Raw genomic sequence first — 17,582 nt, 5'->3', positions numbered from 1 at the left:
CTTGACTGCGTCCTGCTGCTCGGCTTTTGTTTGTAAAGTTTGAGCGAGCGCCCCATTCAGTGTTTCTTGTGAAGTAAACATGACTCTCTCTAGCTTTTTCACTGTGGTCAGAAAGCATTCTTGATTCTGCTTGAGCTGCTTCTTGAATTCTAGCAACTGTAAGAGCTCTTTCTAAAGTCAGCCCTTCCTCCTGCAACAATTTATCACGCAGTCTCTTATGTGCACATTTTTCCACAAGTTGATCTCTTAACATATCGGCTTCCAATACTCCAAAGTCTGACTCAAATCAATTAGGGGTGGGCAGTATAACTGGTATAGACGTTATACCGGTAGAAATATGTGCCACGATATGGATTTGGCTATACCGTTTATACCGGTAGAGAATGGATTTTGATGTTTACATAGATTGCACCACCAGCATAGTTGCAAAACGGGGTTTAGAAAGTTTTACTTTTGACCCGTCATAGTTTAAAATTCTGCTGGACTTTAGCTCCAATTATATAATTCTGAAAATATTCATCTTGCTGGTATTTGGAAATCTGATATGTTCAGAATTATTGATATTTGGTGGTTCAGACATCCGGTTTATGATGCAACTGAGGTCATTGTGGCCAATAAAAACATGCAGGAATCCTTTTACCTTTTCTGTGAAAACAAACACACATGTTCGTTGTGCCCGTCAGGAAACACAAATACGCAGAGAAATGGAGAAAGGCAGTGAGCGAGACGGGAACAAGTGACAACATTGTTGAAAAGAAGGGTGCTTCATTACTTGTTTGGAAATGGTTCGGATTTAAAAAGTCAGACCATGAGCAGAAAACAGTTATCTGCAAACTATGTCGGGCGATGATTTTAGCCAGAGGCAGTAATACAAACAACCTCTTCTATCACCTAAAGACAAAACATGTATGCGAGTATGAGCCTCTACCAATATGCTGAAGCAACAGGAAACCATAGGATTTTTTCATGAATATTTAAGATTTTATAATAAATTGAATACACATTTTTATTTATTCACAAATAACTGAGAATATAAATTATTACACTAAAATCCTTCTACAAAGAAAACTTAAAAAGTGATTAGGCTCCGATAACAGTAAAAAGGAGAAATAAAGGATTTTCTGCTTCAAACCAGATCTACAGGGTTATTACAGTTGGAATTGCAGTCACATTTGAGAATTCAATTTATTGTATTTTCTTCCACTGTTAGATTTTCTTCACATTCTTAGACTATATACTATCTATGGCAGCACAGGACATTGTTCTCCCAATTATGAGTTTTTAGCCCCTAATTAGGACTTCATAAACACCTACAGTATGTAGGAATTTTAATACTGCTCTTGTGCACATATTTGCCCAGCCCAGTAAGTAGCTAAGCCTTTGTTATTGTGGCAAGGTGTTATTTTCATTAGTATTTTGCAACCAAACACAAGTATTACTCTAACAATTGGAATATTGATATTTTAAATGAATTATGTCATGCACTTAACTTAGTATAGTGTATTTGAAATCCACTTTATTATCTTAGTTATCTCCAAACAACAAAAAGGTGAATCTCTTTAAAAGAAATCGATTTGTTGTAACTAGCTGATTACTCTCATTCTCAGCTGTGAGAGGTGTTCAATGTTTCAACCACTGAAAGGGGCATCAGAAATACATTACTAGGGAAGCACATGTGTAAGATTGTGAAATGCCAGGTTCTTGGCAGGTGGCTGCAAAGTCCTGCTATCAAGTTGCTTTGTCAAATAGTGACACTCCCAGCTTTTGGGTGATGGCAAGGAATGCATTATAAAATGATAATGATTGCTTTATAATAAATCAAATACATATATGTATTCAAGGCATTATTTGTCTTACATATTTTAAGAAACAGTGTTACTTTAATTACAATTAAGACAATATACAGATAAAGCCATTGAAAATGTGCCGTAAAACCCCGTAACATGAGAATTGATCTTCAGGCTACCACGGTACATGATTCACTGGCCAAAATGATCAACAGGTGACACTTGTGGTTTATTATTTGCTAGTGAAATTATTGTATAATTTAATCTCTCTACTGTGCATGTTTAAATCCGCAAAATATGAAATATTAATAAGGAATTTTACAACTAAAGGGAAAGTTTGGTAGCTGAGCATAAAAATAAGAGGAGAGTGATATGGCTTCTGGCAATTTATTAATAAAAGTTTTAAAAAAAACTAATGTCAAAATGTTTCTAAAACATCCACTTGTGATATTTTACCTGCTTAGTTAAGTGAATTCATAATAGTCAAAATGTTAAATACTTTGATACATAAAATATTTATGGTGGAATACTGTTGTACTGTATATTTTTTTATATTTAGCTACCACTACCATCTACTGTTTGTACTTTAGGTATGTATTACTTTATACTACTGTTTTATTTTCAGCTACCAAAATTTACCTTTAGATTTTCTGTATGTGGATGTAAACCTAAAAGAGACACATCACTTATAATAATAAACTCTTTTTTATATAAGAACAAGTAATAGGTTTATTCCAAGCTGAAAAGAGAAGAAAGAAAACACAATGTTTCGGCCGTGGAGCCTTCTTCAGGTGTTGTTTTCTTTCTTCTCTTTTCAGCATGGAATAAACCTATTACTTGTTCCTTTGCAGTCTACACATGCTGACGCAGCTATCCACCTGAACTCTTTTTTATATATCTAACTGAGCAATCTTGCTTTTATAAAATATACCTACTTTTTAGTTAGTGTTTAATTAGTTTAACATGCTGTAATACAAAGTTTAAAATTAATACAAGTCTAAACATTATACAAACTAAATTCTGTAAATGGAAAAAGATTATCCCTCAACATTGACCAGGATTCAAAACCAGGTGTTTTCTTAGTGCAGCCCCATAATGTCTTCAAAAAAACTATTAAAAAAAAGCAGTACCTCACAGCCCATAAACTGCGAATTACTGCAGTATACCCTGCACATTTTGAATCGCTATAATCAATTTTTATGTGTAAAGTATGTCAACCTTAAAAAAGAATATTACATTCACAATATACTACATAAGTAGAAAATAGTACAAGAAAATATTTTTTGTTTGGCTGAGTAATCTGGCTTTGTGAAACAGACACAGGATGTCTCATTTGCTACAGTACCTCTATGCCTTATTGCTATTTTTATTATTATTATTATTAATTGAATGTTGAATATACTTGTGACATGTAAAATTAATAAAAAAATAAACAAAGCAAACATTATTAAAATATATTGTATTTTATTATTAGAGAACGATTCTTTATCAACCTCAGGGGGCAATTTGTTAAAAGTTCAACTGGTGTGTTGGCTGGGATCACACCCAGGTCTTCTGTATGCCAGGCAAGAATTCTATCACTGAACCAATGCAGCACCTGCATGCCTTTTAACCAAAATTAAAAAGTAGAAGCATTGTTTTTTTTTCCATTACAGTGTCAAGAAGCATTTTATAGTACATATAACAATATATATAAAACATACAATGACAAATATTTAAGATAGCTGATGCTATTATTGCTTGCAGAGGAAATGAAACCAGATGTGTTTACTAATGAAACAATATTGTTACAAATGGGTGGTCATAGTGAAAATCAGGACTTGACCAACAGTTTAGTCAATAAGTGAAATAATTATACTGAACCCCCAACTTGTAAGTGTTTTTCCAGAAAATGCCCAAGCAGTTGGTAAAATTTGAGGCACGTGAATTCTTTGATCTCTGGCACAGCTTTGTTGAGAGCAGTAACAATCCAGGCACACATGGTTAAACAAATATTTATTACAAAGACAAAACACAAACTACACTACACACAACATACAACAAACAAAATACTTTATGTACAGTATTTACAAACAAGGCATTTCAGAGACCTACTATTCTGGTCACCCACAAAAACAATAGATTGCTACTAAGCATTAAACCTTTAATATGCCCACAGAGGCCACACAAGAGATGAGCTGCCTTCTAACTAAATACAGTGCAGTTAATTATTTTTTTCCAAACTATCCTATTGAAAATTGATCAGTCATGTTACTGCACGTTAATAATACAGATGATGATTTGAAAACATAGATATTAGATTTAATCCAGAAATGCTATGAACATTTATTTAAGAACGTTAAAAGAATGCAGATATGTATTTAATTAGGCTGTGCTGCAAATTTAACTATTATTGACATTCAAAAATATGATTGCAGTTTTACATGAAATCATGAATAATATTTGTAAAAAGTTGTTATGATATTTCTTGTAAGACCCAAATCTCTATTTGCAAGTTTAACATTGACATTCCTGATACTATGGCTTATTGACTTGGCATGACAATGCCTTTGAAAAGCTACTTTGAGTTTTTCATTTCTTAAGCTGTAAATGATAGGATTGAGCAAAAGGGTAAGGATATAATTAAATCCACCAAAGATGATGCGTCCATCAAGAGTTATCCTTTCCACTCTCAATCCAATATACACTACAGCACCAGAAGCATAGCACGGAAAAACAACAGATACATGTGAGGAACACGTTTAGAAGGCCTTCTTACGGCTCTCCATTATTTTCAGTTTCATTACTGATGCTATTATTCTGCAGTATGTCCATAAGATTTAAAGAAATGGGACATAGATTGACAGCATGGCAATTGACAGGGCAAAATTGACTTGAGCTGCAACATCACCGCAGGCTAATGACATTACACTATGTTAATCACAAACAATGGGGAGGATAAAGTTTGATCCACAGAATGGCAAAGTGCTTGCCAGTACTACTGGCAATAGAGGAGCTAGGAAGCCCAGCATCCAGACTGTGGACATCATTGTAATACAGGCTTTGGTGTTGATTAAGTTGTTGTAATGCAGTGGTTTCACTACAGCAACATATCTGTCATAAGCCATTGCTGCAAGAAGGAATCCTTCAACAGCTGTAAATGAGATGATAAAGTACATTTGTGCAACGGAATGTGAGAAGGAGATGGTACAATAACCTAAAAGACCCACTATCATTTTGGGTATGACTGATGTTGATACTAATATGTCTAAGACAGCCAAATTCCACAGAAAGAAGTACATGGGCACGTGGAGTCGGTGGTCCAGGGATATTAATGCCACGATGAGTAGATTACTCAGGAATGTGGCCAGGAAGAGGATGAGGAATATGACAAAGAGTGCAGTGTCCTGCTCCTGTAGGGTTGGCAGTCCCACAATGATGAATTCATAGTGAAGAGTGATGTTGGGTCTCCTCATGGCTCAATTCAGGGGTACCTTGGAGGTTATGAATTAACAGTAGATTATTGCATATTTACAAGAAGATATCATAAAGTACCATAAAGTACAATATTTTTGAAGGTAAAAACTGTATTTCATATGTCATGATAAGGATATACTGACATATATTTTAATTTTTACTGCTTTACTGGAAAAGATACTCCTGAAACAACAAGAGTGTCAATGCATTATTTTAAAACACTAACCCTATATTTACTGACTTTCATCAATATTATAGGGCAACATGGTGACAATGAGTTTAACACTGTTGCCTCAATGCACCTGATTGTGGGACTGGGCCATGTCTGTGGAGTATACTGTACATGAAACATACTGTAGCACTCTTGATTTTGGGTAGATTAATAAAGAAGTAAAGACAAAATTGTATTTATTTCAATTTTTGTATTTTGTGTTTAACACCTTCTTATTGTAATACAGTAATAGAGGGCAGATATTAATTAAACCAAAATGCAACCCCTTGTATGCTAGTTACAGGTTATTTATCTTGATAACAATTCAGAGATCTGCACTTCATCCACTAAGAAACTCAACTATACTACAGAAACACAAAGGATAATATTATTACAGACTTAATGCTATTCAAGACCTTCTACTTAATTTTGTTTCAGCATAGTGAACCAGCCCACTGTATTACTGAATAATAATCTTATCAAGGTGCAAATGTGGCAAATAATGGCAATGATTCAACTACGATCACAAAGTGAAAGGAGCAGATGAGCCATTGTATTACAAATTGAATGATTATCAGTTCGATCTGTGTGCAATGTCATTAATGCTTTATCTTAAAAGTAGCCTCCAAGCACAGAACCTTCAGTCTGACAAAAGAATGTGTTGTGTGTTTGAACAAAAGCCTCCTAAGCAAAACTGCAAAAGCTTTACTTTAATGATCATGCCGTATTAACTTCAAATTACATGTCAATCAGAAAGTTTTACAGAATTTGGAACAAGGCAGTGGTTCCTAGCTCTGCTCCCAGAGTAACACTTGTGTTAATTCCAGCTGAGTCTCAAAGTGCTAATTGTCCAGTCCTAATTGAAGACTTCATTGATTTGCTTAATTTTGATTAAATCAAGTTTATAAATATGTGTAAAAAAGAAAACAGAAATCAGTAAGCCTGTGAAATTACATTGAAAACACAGAAATTTGATTAGAAAAACCAGAAGATATTTGTTTACTACGGAATCAAGGAACCACCTGATTACGGAATACATACTGTACATGAAGCAATGTAATTCACTGCTATTGGCTATTCACTGCTTCTTTGATGGTTACAGAAAGATTGATTCTGAATACAACAGCTAACACTGAAATAACAGAAATCATAATGACTGATTTCTAATTCTATTCAGTGAAGAAAGAAAGGAGTTTTATATGTCCTTTTAAACAACATGAACAGACAGAAAGGTAGAATTGAAAACCATACTTCTGTTTGTTGATTTCATGAAACCTGATTCCTGTAGCACTTGTTGATTATATTATTACAGAAAGAATGTTCTTCCTTGATCTTTACTACTGTTCTAACAAATCCCTTACTGATTGTGTTTTCTGTGCATAGTAATGACTTTTCAGAGACAGCAATAATGATCAAAACAAAGCAAAACTACGTCTGTCTTGTTTCTTTTATAAAGTAAGACAGTGCTTAATATATTCACTTCTTGCTATTCACAAATCAAACCAACATGAATCCAGGGGAATATAAATGTGAACATATGTATAGATAACCTGACGAATTTAATTTATTCACTTTAACATCTGTGAACAAAATTTCAAAATTTAAAACTGATGTGAATATACTGTATGTTAAGATAATTTGATTCTAATAATTTAATATTTTATGATATTGACTATATACTGTATACAAAAGGATCTTTGAGAACACCCTGCTCCTTATGCTGGAAATCTCTCCAAGACAAATATCTTTTATCTGACCTGATATTTTAATCTTTCTTACCTGTTGTTTTAAAACCTTTCTAATGTTGTCTTAAGAAATGGATAAAGTTATAAGAATCCCATGTGCATAATTCTAATGGCATAAACTGAATTACCAAATCAGATCACCATATTTTTAAAAATAAAATGAAAACCAGAAATACTGCAGGTATTAGTTAACAGTTAAATTGTGCAAGTTTGAAATACAATTCAGTGAATCACTTACCTGGAACCTGAGTCTATTCACTGTGCTCTTCAGGCACAGAACAAACCTGATGGACAAGAAATTCTTCCTCTACTCTCTGTTGCTTTTATCAGCATCTATTCGCAATGACCCCAGAGGGCGCTTAGTGCACAGCAGTAACTGTAGCTCTTATTAATCTGTAGAGATATAAAGTGAACACTAGGCCCAAAGGTTTAGGATAAAGAATGAATCACTTAATGAACAGCTAAATTTATACTAACTAGGGAAATTCAGTCTTCGATACACGAAGAGAAATATTTAGGGCATCATTTAACACATTTTTGTGAAAACATTTATTTTGAATTTTTTTGTAAAAAGTCTTAGATAACAGCTGAAAGTGTGAGTAAAGAGGTCGGCAAGAGCATGGTAGACTGCAATTCAACACAATGACTTCAGATTATGAACTGAATTGTTCTAGAAATGCAACATACTTGCAAACTGAAATATATTGTAAAAGGCACATACCCTACATTAAAAACATAAATTTTAAAGTTGATGTTTGAATTTGTCATTTATGTATCATTTATTTTGAGGTACAGTGTGATGTACCCAAATACTACCTGAGTGTGCCTTAGAATGTGCTCTATCCATATGATAATGCTCTGCTTCAACTGTGCAGTGTACATTAAGCAATATTTTTCTCCTCAGAGGCCTTAAAGGTGAAAGAGCTTTGACAATATTTGTTGGGTTCTTGCTGAATGACATCCTGGAGTCAAAGGTAGAGACTGCAGCAGCAGGGGAGGCTTCTGGTCTTGGTACTCTTGCTGCTGCATTTCCCAGTGGTGTCACCGAAGTAGCTCACAGCTGAGAGCTACAGTATATTCAGGAATCAGTGAACTGGAGTTCATAATACTTAAAAAGTTGATGCTAAAAAGGCAAATTCACATATTTATTTTTTTACTATAATGAATTATTTAGATATTTCACCAATTATAGATCTTGTTGTACTGTAGGCAGGTAGACAAGCCCTGCCATTTTAAAGGCTGCATGCTTGTTAGAAACAGGTCAGCTGTGAACAGTATTATTTAAGTGGTCAGGGTGACATGATTTCTTTTGTAACCTTCAATATGCTTGTAGGTCATAAATGAAGAAACTCAATTTAACATTACCTACCAAAACCAAAACAAAACTTAGCTCCATCTTTGGAGCACTAGCGGGCACCAGTGATTGGTCCCACATGCACACCTGGAACAGTACACCTCCCCATGCTGTTAGAACTCACTTAGGCAGATTTTTAAACGGGTAACTGATTAATCTGTTATTTTATTAATTATTCCATCATTAGTTTAATTTCCCTTAAATACTTCCCTTGCCCTTCACTCAGGGCTCTGCTGTCATGAGATCAAGGCCCCACAATCAAATATGCTTTTCCACCCTGGTCAATTTAATAAGGCACAATTAATTAACCAATCCCAAGCTTCCACTCTCTACTACACCTCCCCAGAACCTGACAACTTAAGCACTCTTCACTAAGTTTCCAGTGCTCAGTATTGGGTTTCTTGAGAAGAGCTTTGTTCTTGTTTCCTCAGTTGACTGCTTTGTTAACTATCGTTCCCCGACTTGAATATTGACTAGACTACGATTTCAGATTACGAATTTCGGCCTTGGTTGCTTCTCCTTTTCCCTGTGTAAGCATTATTGCTTATTCTCTCCCTTCTATCGAGCCTGAAAACTTCCGCATAGGATCCAAAAATACAACTATCCCTGACTACTCCTCTGACATCTGCATTAGCTTAGCTGCTGTGCATTTGCTACAGTTTCTTTCTACCATGTCTTTTTCTTAATTTTTTGCACTTGCTTACTTGTTTCAGAGCTTTCCCTTTTAATAGTCACTACCACTTTACAGCCCTGAGTGTTGGGTTTATTTTGTATGTTTCTCTTTTCTTTTTTGGCCACTTTTGTTGCAGTGTTTCCCATCTCACCACTGCCTGAAATCTACTTGTGAGCTCTCAGACGCAACTATTTTTCCCCTCGCCACATCATTACACTGCATATACAAACCTTACAACCACAGGTTGTTATTGCTGCTCTCATAATTATTACAAAACTCAAAACCAGCAGTCTTAGAGGTCTTTCCAAATCAAAGACATAAAACCTGAGCCCCTTTATATCTTTTTTATCCAAAGTGGGGCCAGCTTATCCTTGACAGCTGGAGCTCATTATACACCAAATAACCTTACTTCTTTGCCTGTCTGGAAATGTAGCCCTCTGTCGTGCCTGCAAAGGTGGGAAGTGGGTAGTGTGTTATAGGCTATAGTGGATAGAGGTTACTTAAATATAAAGTATACTCCCTCTACAACCCTGCCCCACATTCCAGTGTCATGTTCTAAATGTATGTTCATATCCTTCCCTCTCTGCCGTCTTCAACCTATCAGCACTTCCCTGCTTATCCTCCATTAAGGATGGGGGGTTCTGACAGCCTTATCCTCACAGTAATCTTGTCATTTTGTACAACCAGAAGAGTTTTGCAAATAAATCTCAATAATTCAGATTTCTCTTATTCTCCATCTTCTTAATCAGGGTTTTTCCAAACTGTTAAAAGATGTTAAGGGCGGGAAACTGAGAAACTGTGAAAACAGAAGTGGAATTGTCCAAACTCTATATAATATTAAATAAAAAACACATACAGTTTGAAAACAAGTTTATTCATTGTGTCAGTGAAATGCACCTCTGCAATGTCATTTATTAGAGATACAGAGATATGAATTACAGTTCAGAATTGCTTTGAAAAAAAACACAACCAAATACACAAAAAAGTACACTAAATGACTGGCAAATTACTGTAATCACAGACAAATCCCAATAAATCTGTACTGGGCATTTTATATTAATGTGATCTGTAACTTTTTCTAGGCTTAAAATTACATATATCAATTATGTATTACATATGCAAAAAACAGCAGAGCTTACAAGGTACAGTATCAAAAAGAGAAGGAAAAACTGACGCCAGATTTTCAGATTTTGTGTAGACTCTCTAATCTGGCACGCTATTGTTATTCCAGATTTGTTTTGCACACAATAAGCATTATGTTTTCAACAACAAAATACAGTGACATGAAGTCCAAATGAGCACTGAGAAAGGGGAAGGATAATGCTGATGTTCTTCCAGGAGTATTGTGCTTACTCATATCTTCCATCAGAATTCCTTTTGGTTTTAACTTGTTGTTACTTAAAATTTGGAAATGGCAAGCAATTTCATGCTTAATGTGCTCCACTATCCAATTTTAATAGATACAGATGCAGCCATTCAAAATGCGCGGGCGATACCGCATTATTTTGCGGTACGCTGTACGCAGTCTACCGCAAGCTACCGGTAAATACCGCGAGTTACCGTAAATTCTCCTATAATACGACAAGCAAAATAATAGTATCCGGAATTTCCGCAAGGTGGAGCTAATAAAGCTCAACCTCTCATGTTTGAGCTGTGGCCATCAAAGTCTTTAACGAAGATATTACTAATAGTATTAATAATGAATGACCTTGGACAAGCTGTAAGTGTAAACTCAAAGTATTGCCCTAGTCAACATTCTTTTTTTCATTGACCATCTTTGTAAAAGTAACACCACAGCATTTCGCAATCACGCATTTGTTTCCAATCATGCAAAGTACAGTGATTCACCATGCCTTTCACATGCTCATAAAAGAGATTGATTTAGGAACATAAACATATTACCGTATGCAAACTGTACTGTATACAGTATGTATATGTATATTTAATGTCTTAACTGTGCCCGTTTAAGTATTGACTATTCATATCTAATTTTACCACTGAAGGGAAATCTTAGTAGCTGAGCATAAAAAGAATAGGAGCATACTGCAACGCGTGTGAAGGCCATAAACGATATTAATTTTGGAACATAAACATACAGTATATGGCTGGTCTCGGTACTTTAAAGAAAACATACACGAAACATGGTTTCATTATGACCAGAATCTGTCTTGAGATATTTTTAACTTGATTTACAGTATTTGAGAGGTATGTCTTAACACCGATACTACAGTGCTTAAGTACTGCTCACGTATATGTTTCTAGGTTTATATTATGCATTTCATAAGGTCAAATTACTTTTGAGCAACTAATAAGAAGCGCGAAACGGTATGCGTTTTAGTTTCGTTTCGTGCTGGGACCCGTGGATTGATTAGAGATATCAAGTACATACAAGTCATTTTTTAAATGTTGTAGTTCGTTTTGAAAAAATGTTACGAGTACATCATCTATCAACAATTACACAGGTTCTGTTTCCATATTGCGGATTTTGGTTACGTAATATTATTTTCTAGATTTCACGTTGTGAATATATGATTTGGGCAAACAGAGCCGCAAAGAAGTACATTATGGGTTGTTGTTTTTTTATGCAGTTTTATCTAGAACAAGCGATGCTTAAACCTTTGTCTGATTCTTGTGAAACTATCCACACGACAGTTACAGTACCTAGGAGTTGACTTCAGTGATGTCACTGATGGGATGTTTCTAAAAATCCATCCTCTGTAAAACGTCTTCTCTAGTTGTCCTGCATATGTATTCGCTAATGAAGCTGTGTGTTCTGAGCCTGGATCTCTACATTTCTGTATGAACCAGCTTAGAGGGCTAAAGACAGCTTGTGTTTAAATTGAGTGTAAGGCAATTTATGCTTCTAAAGTCATGGTCAGCATTTATTATTGAACTGTGCTGTAAACTTGTTCTGTGCCAAGTCACATTATTTTATAGCGTTTTTATAGCGTTATCAAATCCGGTGGAGTTTCCTGACTCCCATGTCACATGGTCTGTGATTGAAACTTGTAAAACCGGTTTAATTCGTCACAGCCAGCACTCCGGTTGTAAAGTAGAAGCAGGCGAGATTTCCAGCGAAAAACACCTCCCCCTTCTTCAGGTGTGAGGGTCTTCTGCTCAGAATGAAACGCTAAAATGTAATGTAGGCTCTGAATGGGTTCAATTGTGATTTGGGCTTGATTAAGGTCGCTGCCTTTCATCTAAAACCCTACTTGAATCCTTCTAAACTAAAAATCAGTGTTTGTGAGTTCTAAATAAAGAGGTATCCAGGTAACAGTGAAACGGGCGGACAGTCTGGGGAGATCGCCCGTTTTCCATGTAAATAGTTCCCTGGTTCCGCACCCCTTGGTGTTTCTCTCGCTCTCTCTTGGGTCACCTGATCATTAGCTCGAAAGATTTGAGTGCTTTGTGTATATTCTAATGGTAGTGGGGGCAGGGTGTGTGGGAACAGGTTTGGTTGAAATTGCATTGGAGATCTATGTTCTTCACACCTGAAACATTTTCTCTGAAAGCATTTTCTTCGCAGTTTAACCGATCTTGTTACAGCATGTTACAGTTTACTATTATTAACCATATTAATTTTAAGTGCTTAATGTAAAATCTTGTAAAAATATATTTTCATTGTTCAAATATACATTAAGTCTGACTATCATATAATAAGTTAAATACAAAACTAAAGAAAAAATAGGGTTAAATATAATTCAAAATATTTTGCTAACAATGTTAACTGTTTATGAATAATAAAATGTATTAGCTAAGGAGTAGGATGGCACAGTTGTTAGTATGTTTTTTGTTTTGTTTCTTTTTCATAAATACAACAGTAGTACCTGATGTCTCAGTGGCTTTCAAAATTAAATTATGCATGCAAACCTGTGAACTAGAAAGATAACTAAGATATCCATCCATTTATAATGGTGGCAAAGTGGTTAGCATTGCTATCTTGCAGCACTGGGGTCCTAGGTTCAATTCCTGCCATCCTGTGTGTGTGGGGTTTACATGTTCTCTCTGGGTTACATGGTTTTTCTCCATATGTGTGATATGACTCCCTCTCGCACTCCAAAACATACTGGTAAGTTAATTGGTTTATGGGAAAACTGGCCCTGGTGTGTGTGTGTTTGTGTCTGTCTGTCCTGTGATGGACTGGCGCTATGTCCAGGGTGTATTCTGCCTTGTGTCCGTTGCTTCCTTAAAATCTAAAATATGAGCTCTACTTGCCACTTACAGTACCAACAGTACCAGCTAACTTTAGTAGTGACATTTTCATGGATCTTTTTAACAATAAAATTTACAACATCAGACTTCAGACACAATTAAACAGGCCTCAAAAAAGTCTGGTACAAACATTTTCAGCATGGAATAAACCGTTACTTTAATGGTATAAACCTTAAATGGATTCATATTCTCAATACGATTTGGTGCTCAGTAACATGACTTAGAAAATGACAGAAGACATACGTATCATGCTTATTCTTCTATTTTTCATAATCGTAAACTCCTTAAGGCAGTTACATTTTCTCTGTTCTGACCTGGAGTTACAGAGAAATTTAAATTCTAATAAGAGATTTGTAATGAGGAAAGTCATACCAATCACTCATACAGTACCAGGATTTGCAATTACAATACAAATACTTTCTTTCTGTATGTGTTTATTTTGCAGTTTGAGTCTATGGCATTCCTTTGGGGGTCTATACTCCAAGGCATGACTTTTTTATGTATAAACATCAGTATTTACTGCTATTAATTACTGTACGATTTACAGTTGAAATCTGAGCCTAGATATAAAGTTAGATATAAAGTTAAAATCTCGACAAAGCAATGTAGGAAATACAGAGAAAATAAATCCTTTCTGACATCTAAAATCAGTTTCGATCAAGGTCTCTAAAACGAACAAGAAAAAGAAGATTTTCGGAGGGCAATTACGCTGTGTTTATATAGAATAAGTGATTTATGAGCAATCTAATTTCTTGTTCGTTTAAAACAGTGAAATGTCAGCTGTAAAAGATCGCACCAGAAACAGCACTCTCTCTGCCTGTCATAGACGTTCAGGAAAGGCTGAATGAAGTCATGTCAAGTACAATAATTCGGAGATCAATAATAACAGTTGTAGGACAGTATATAAGGAGGATAAGGATTTTGAAGTTGACTCGAAATCTGATAGGTAACCAGTGCAAGGACTTGAAAACAGGTGTAATGCATCCCTGATAGGATTCTTGCTGTCATATTCTGAACATATTGAAGATTGCTCAGTGTGGATTTAATTTCCTCAGTGAACAGGATGTGCATTTATTAATTCTAGAAAAAAACTAGATTTCTCTAGTTCTTAGTTTCTCTAGTTCCCTTTAAAATAAACTATTATTCCACAATGCAGAGTATTACATGGCCAGTATTTACACATGATATTTGTGATTTAAAGAAATTAACACAAGCAGCTTTTGGAGTTTTAAGTGTTGGCTGAGTTATTGCAGGATAAAAGACTAGAGATGTTGGCAAGAAGAAGATAGTTTGGGGAAAGCTGAGGAATACACTTATAACAAGAACACTTCTTAATGGGGTTAGGCATACTTTTGATGAAGATGATGAAGTTAACAGACTATATGTTTACATAGATACTGAAATAAGGATTGTATTTTAGATTATGTGTAGTTGCTGGCATTGAACTGTGTTGGATGCACATGAATTGAAGGAATGGGCAAACATAGCTGATGCGGATCCACAGAGCCAGCATATTAAGATGTTTATAATTAGAGGCAATTTGTTTAAATAACTAGGTATGGATACTGATGTGCAAGAGAGGTGGAAAGGCTGTTTCCTTAAGATATAAAATATTTTAATAAAATAATAAAATATTTTATTCTCAGTGAGATGCTGCCATTTCATAGTGGGTTTCTAACACTGTGTATAGTTCCATCCACACAGTGCCTTTACTTCCATTTCTAATCTCTTTATCCAGTACAGAGGATTTGGAGCCTATCCCAGTAAGCGACGGACACAAGGCAGAATACACCCTGGACATAGCGCCAGTCCATCACAGGACAGACAGACACAAACACACACACACCAGGGCCAGTTTAAATCTAACCTCAGAACCTTTCTTTTCAGAAGACTTAGTGTCTGTATCTGCTTCATTTTCTAATTTTGGTAGCACCTCTAACTGCTTGTCTTTCTTATATGCATTTACTTTGTAATCTGTGGTCCTTTTATCTATTTTTACATCTACTGTATTGCTTTGAGATGCCACCTTTAATGGTGATATATCAAATAAAGTTTTTTATTATTGTTATAGGGAAACATGATCAGATTGTCCCTGGTTCAGAAAAAAAGATCTAAAGTATACTAGTTTGTCACTCTTCTAATTCCCTTTGCTAAATGACTTTTCATACTAATCGGATCAATCTAACTGCCAGTTTTCTGTGCTTTCTCTATCCTGCTAGATTTGCAATTATTCTGAAAATTTTCATCTTGAAATAACTCATTTCTAAATACCTTTTTCACTGTTAACATCTTGCAGCAACTCTGCGACAAAATATACACTCTGACAGTTCATCCTGCTACCAACATTAAATAGAACAAATCTTAAGATTTCTATATTTATGTCTTTATTTAGTGGTTTCATTAGTGACAAAGGCTAAACTTTCTTGGAAAAATGTCTTTTATGTGTTGTGGAAAAAACTGACTTGCTTTAACAAAATATGTTTACAAATCCTTTCACCTGGCATTTTCGTAGTTAGAAATTATGGAACGCTCTGTTAAAAGCAAGGGAGTTTTTATGTCCGTTGCAGTTCTTTTGCAACATGAATATAATTATATCGTTATTAATTTCTTGAGATACGCGATTCCATATTATATTCCCTTTTAATCAAATTCTAAAAGTATGCTTGTTGACTCCGGTATCGTGTTAGTTAAAGACTTCGATGCTTAAAATGTTTAGGGAGAAATGGAATACTGGTGTGTATTTTTTTCTTTAAAGTACCAAGACCAGCCATATACTGTATGTTTATGTTCCAAAATTAATATCGTTTATGGCCTTCACACACGTTGCAGTATGCTCCTATTCTTTTTATGCTCAGGCACTAAGTAAAAGGAGATGCTTCATATTGCTTGACTAATTTTAAAAACTAAGTTAGAAATGCAGACGCTCCCTCGGTGCGCTGCTCTGGTGCGCCGGCTCTTACACAGTGCCTGTCTGCCGTAAGCGTTACAATATACATACCCAACACTGCTTGTACCCATCTGTCATGCAAATAAAACACCTTGAATTGAATTGAATTGAGGGGAGAAGGGGGGGATACTAAAGCCAATACTGGCTCAATGGGCTTTGACGTGCTAATGCGTTGGTTTAACAGTCCGGGTGTGGCAGGCTTCCAATGTCAACTCGACTCGATTGGAAGACAATGAACGTATTTTAGCCCTAAATGAATTAATAGCAAACATGGTTTACATAAAATACATTTTTCCAAGAAAGTTTATAATAATACGATCTATAGTTGAAATCTGAGCCTACTTTAAAAATAAAGGAAAAGCATTTTCAGAGAGCAATCACGCTGTGTTTATGTAGAAAAAGCGATTAGGTTTATGAGCAATCTAATTACCTAATCGCTTAAAACGCTATATAAAATAAAGTTTATTTAGAGATGAATGATCAATGTGGTAGTTTAAATAATGTGAGTCAGGAAACTAACACAGCGCCACCGGATTTAATAACGCAATAAAAACGCTATAAAATAATGTGACACAGTACAGCACAGTACAATAATACTGACCATGACTTTAGAAGCATAAATTACCTTACACTCGATTTAAACACAAGCTGTCTTTCTGTATGAACCTCTAAGCTGGTTCATACAGAAACTGTAGAAATGCATTAGCCTGATTATGATTAAAAACACATAATTAAACACGCGTTTGCGATTTAAATCAGAACACGATTTAAATCAATATAAATGTTTATATTGTAACGCATACTGTCCAGCCTCCATTTCTCTATAAAAATTTACTGTTGCACACACACACACACAATTGAAGCGGGAACCGCTGTCAGAAGGGAAGATATGTTCAAAATATCGCAAATATCGATCATGTTGCGATATTTTGAAATATAAAAGTCAACTGATTGTGCATAATATCGCTTACCTATTTTTTCGAAGAAATGTTTGTTAAAATAAAAGTTCAGCACCAGCTGGATTCGAACACACAACCTACCAGTTGGTAGTCACGCACCTAGACCAGTAGGCTACAAGAGAGCTCGCATGATCAGGCAGGCGAAACAGCCCTACACAGCCCTGCCGCAGTACACGGATATAATCATACCGTTATTAAATTCTTTAGATACGCGATTCCATATTATATTCCCTTTTAA

The sequence above is a fragment of the Atractosteus spatula genome, chromosome 4, assembly GCF_055471065.1.
Source record: "Atractosteus spatula isolate fAtrSpa1 chromosome 4, fAtrSpa1.hap1, whole genome shotgun sequence".
Classification (NCBI taxonomy): Eukaryota; Metazoa; Chordata; class Actinopteri; order Semionotiformes; family Lepisosteidae; genus Atractosteus; species Atractosteus spatula.
This window is presented reverse-complemented; position numbering follows the sequence as displayed.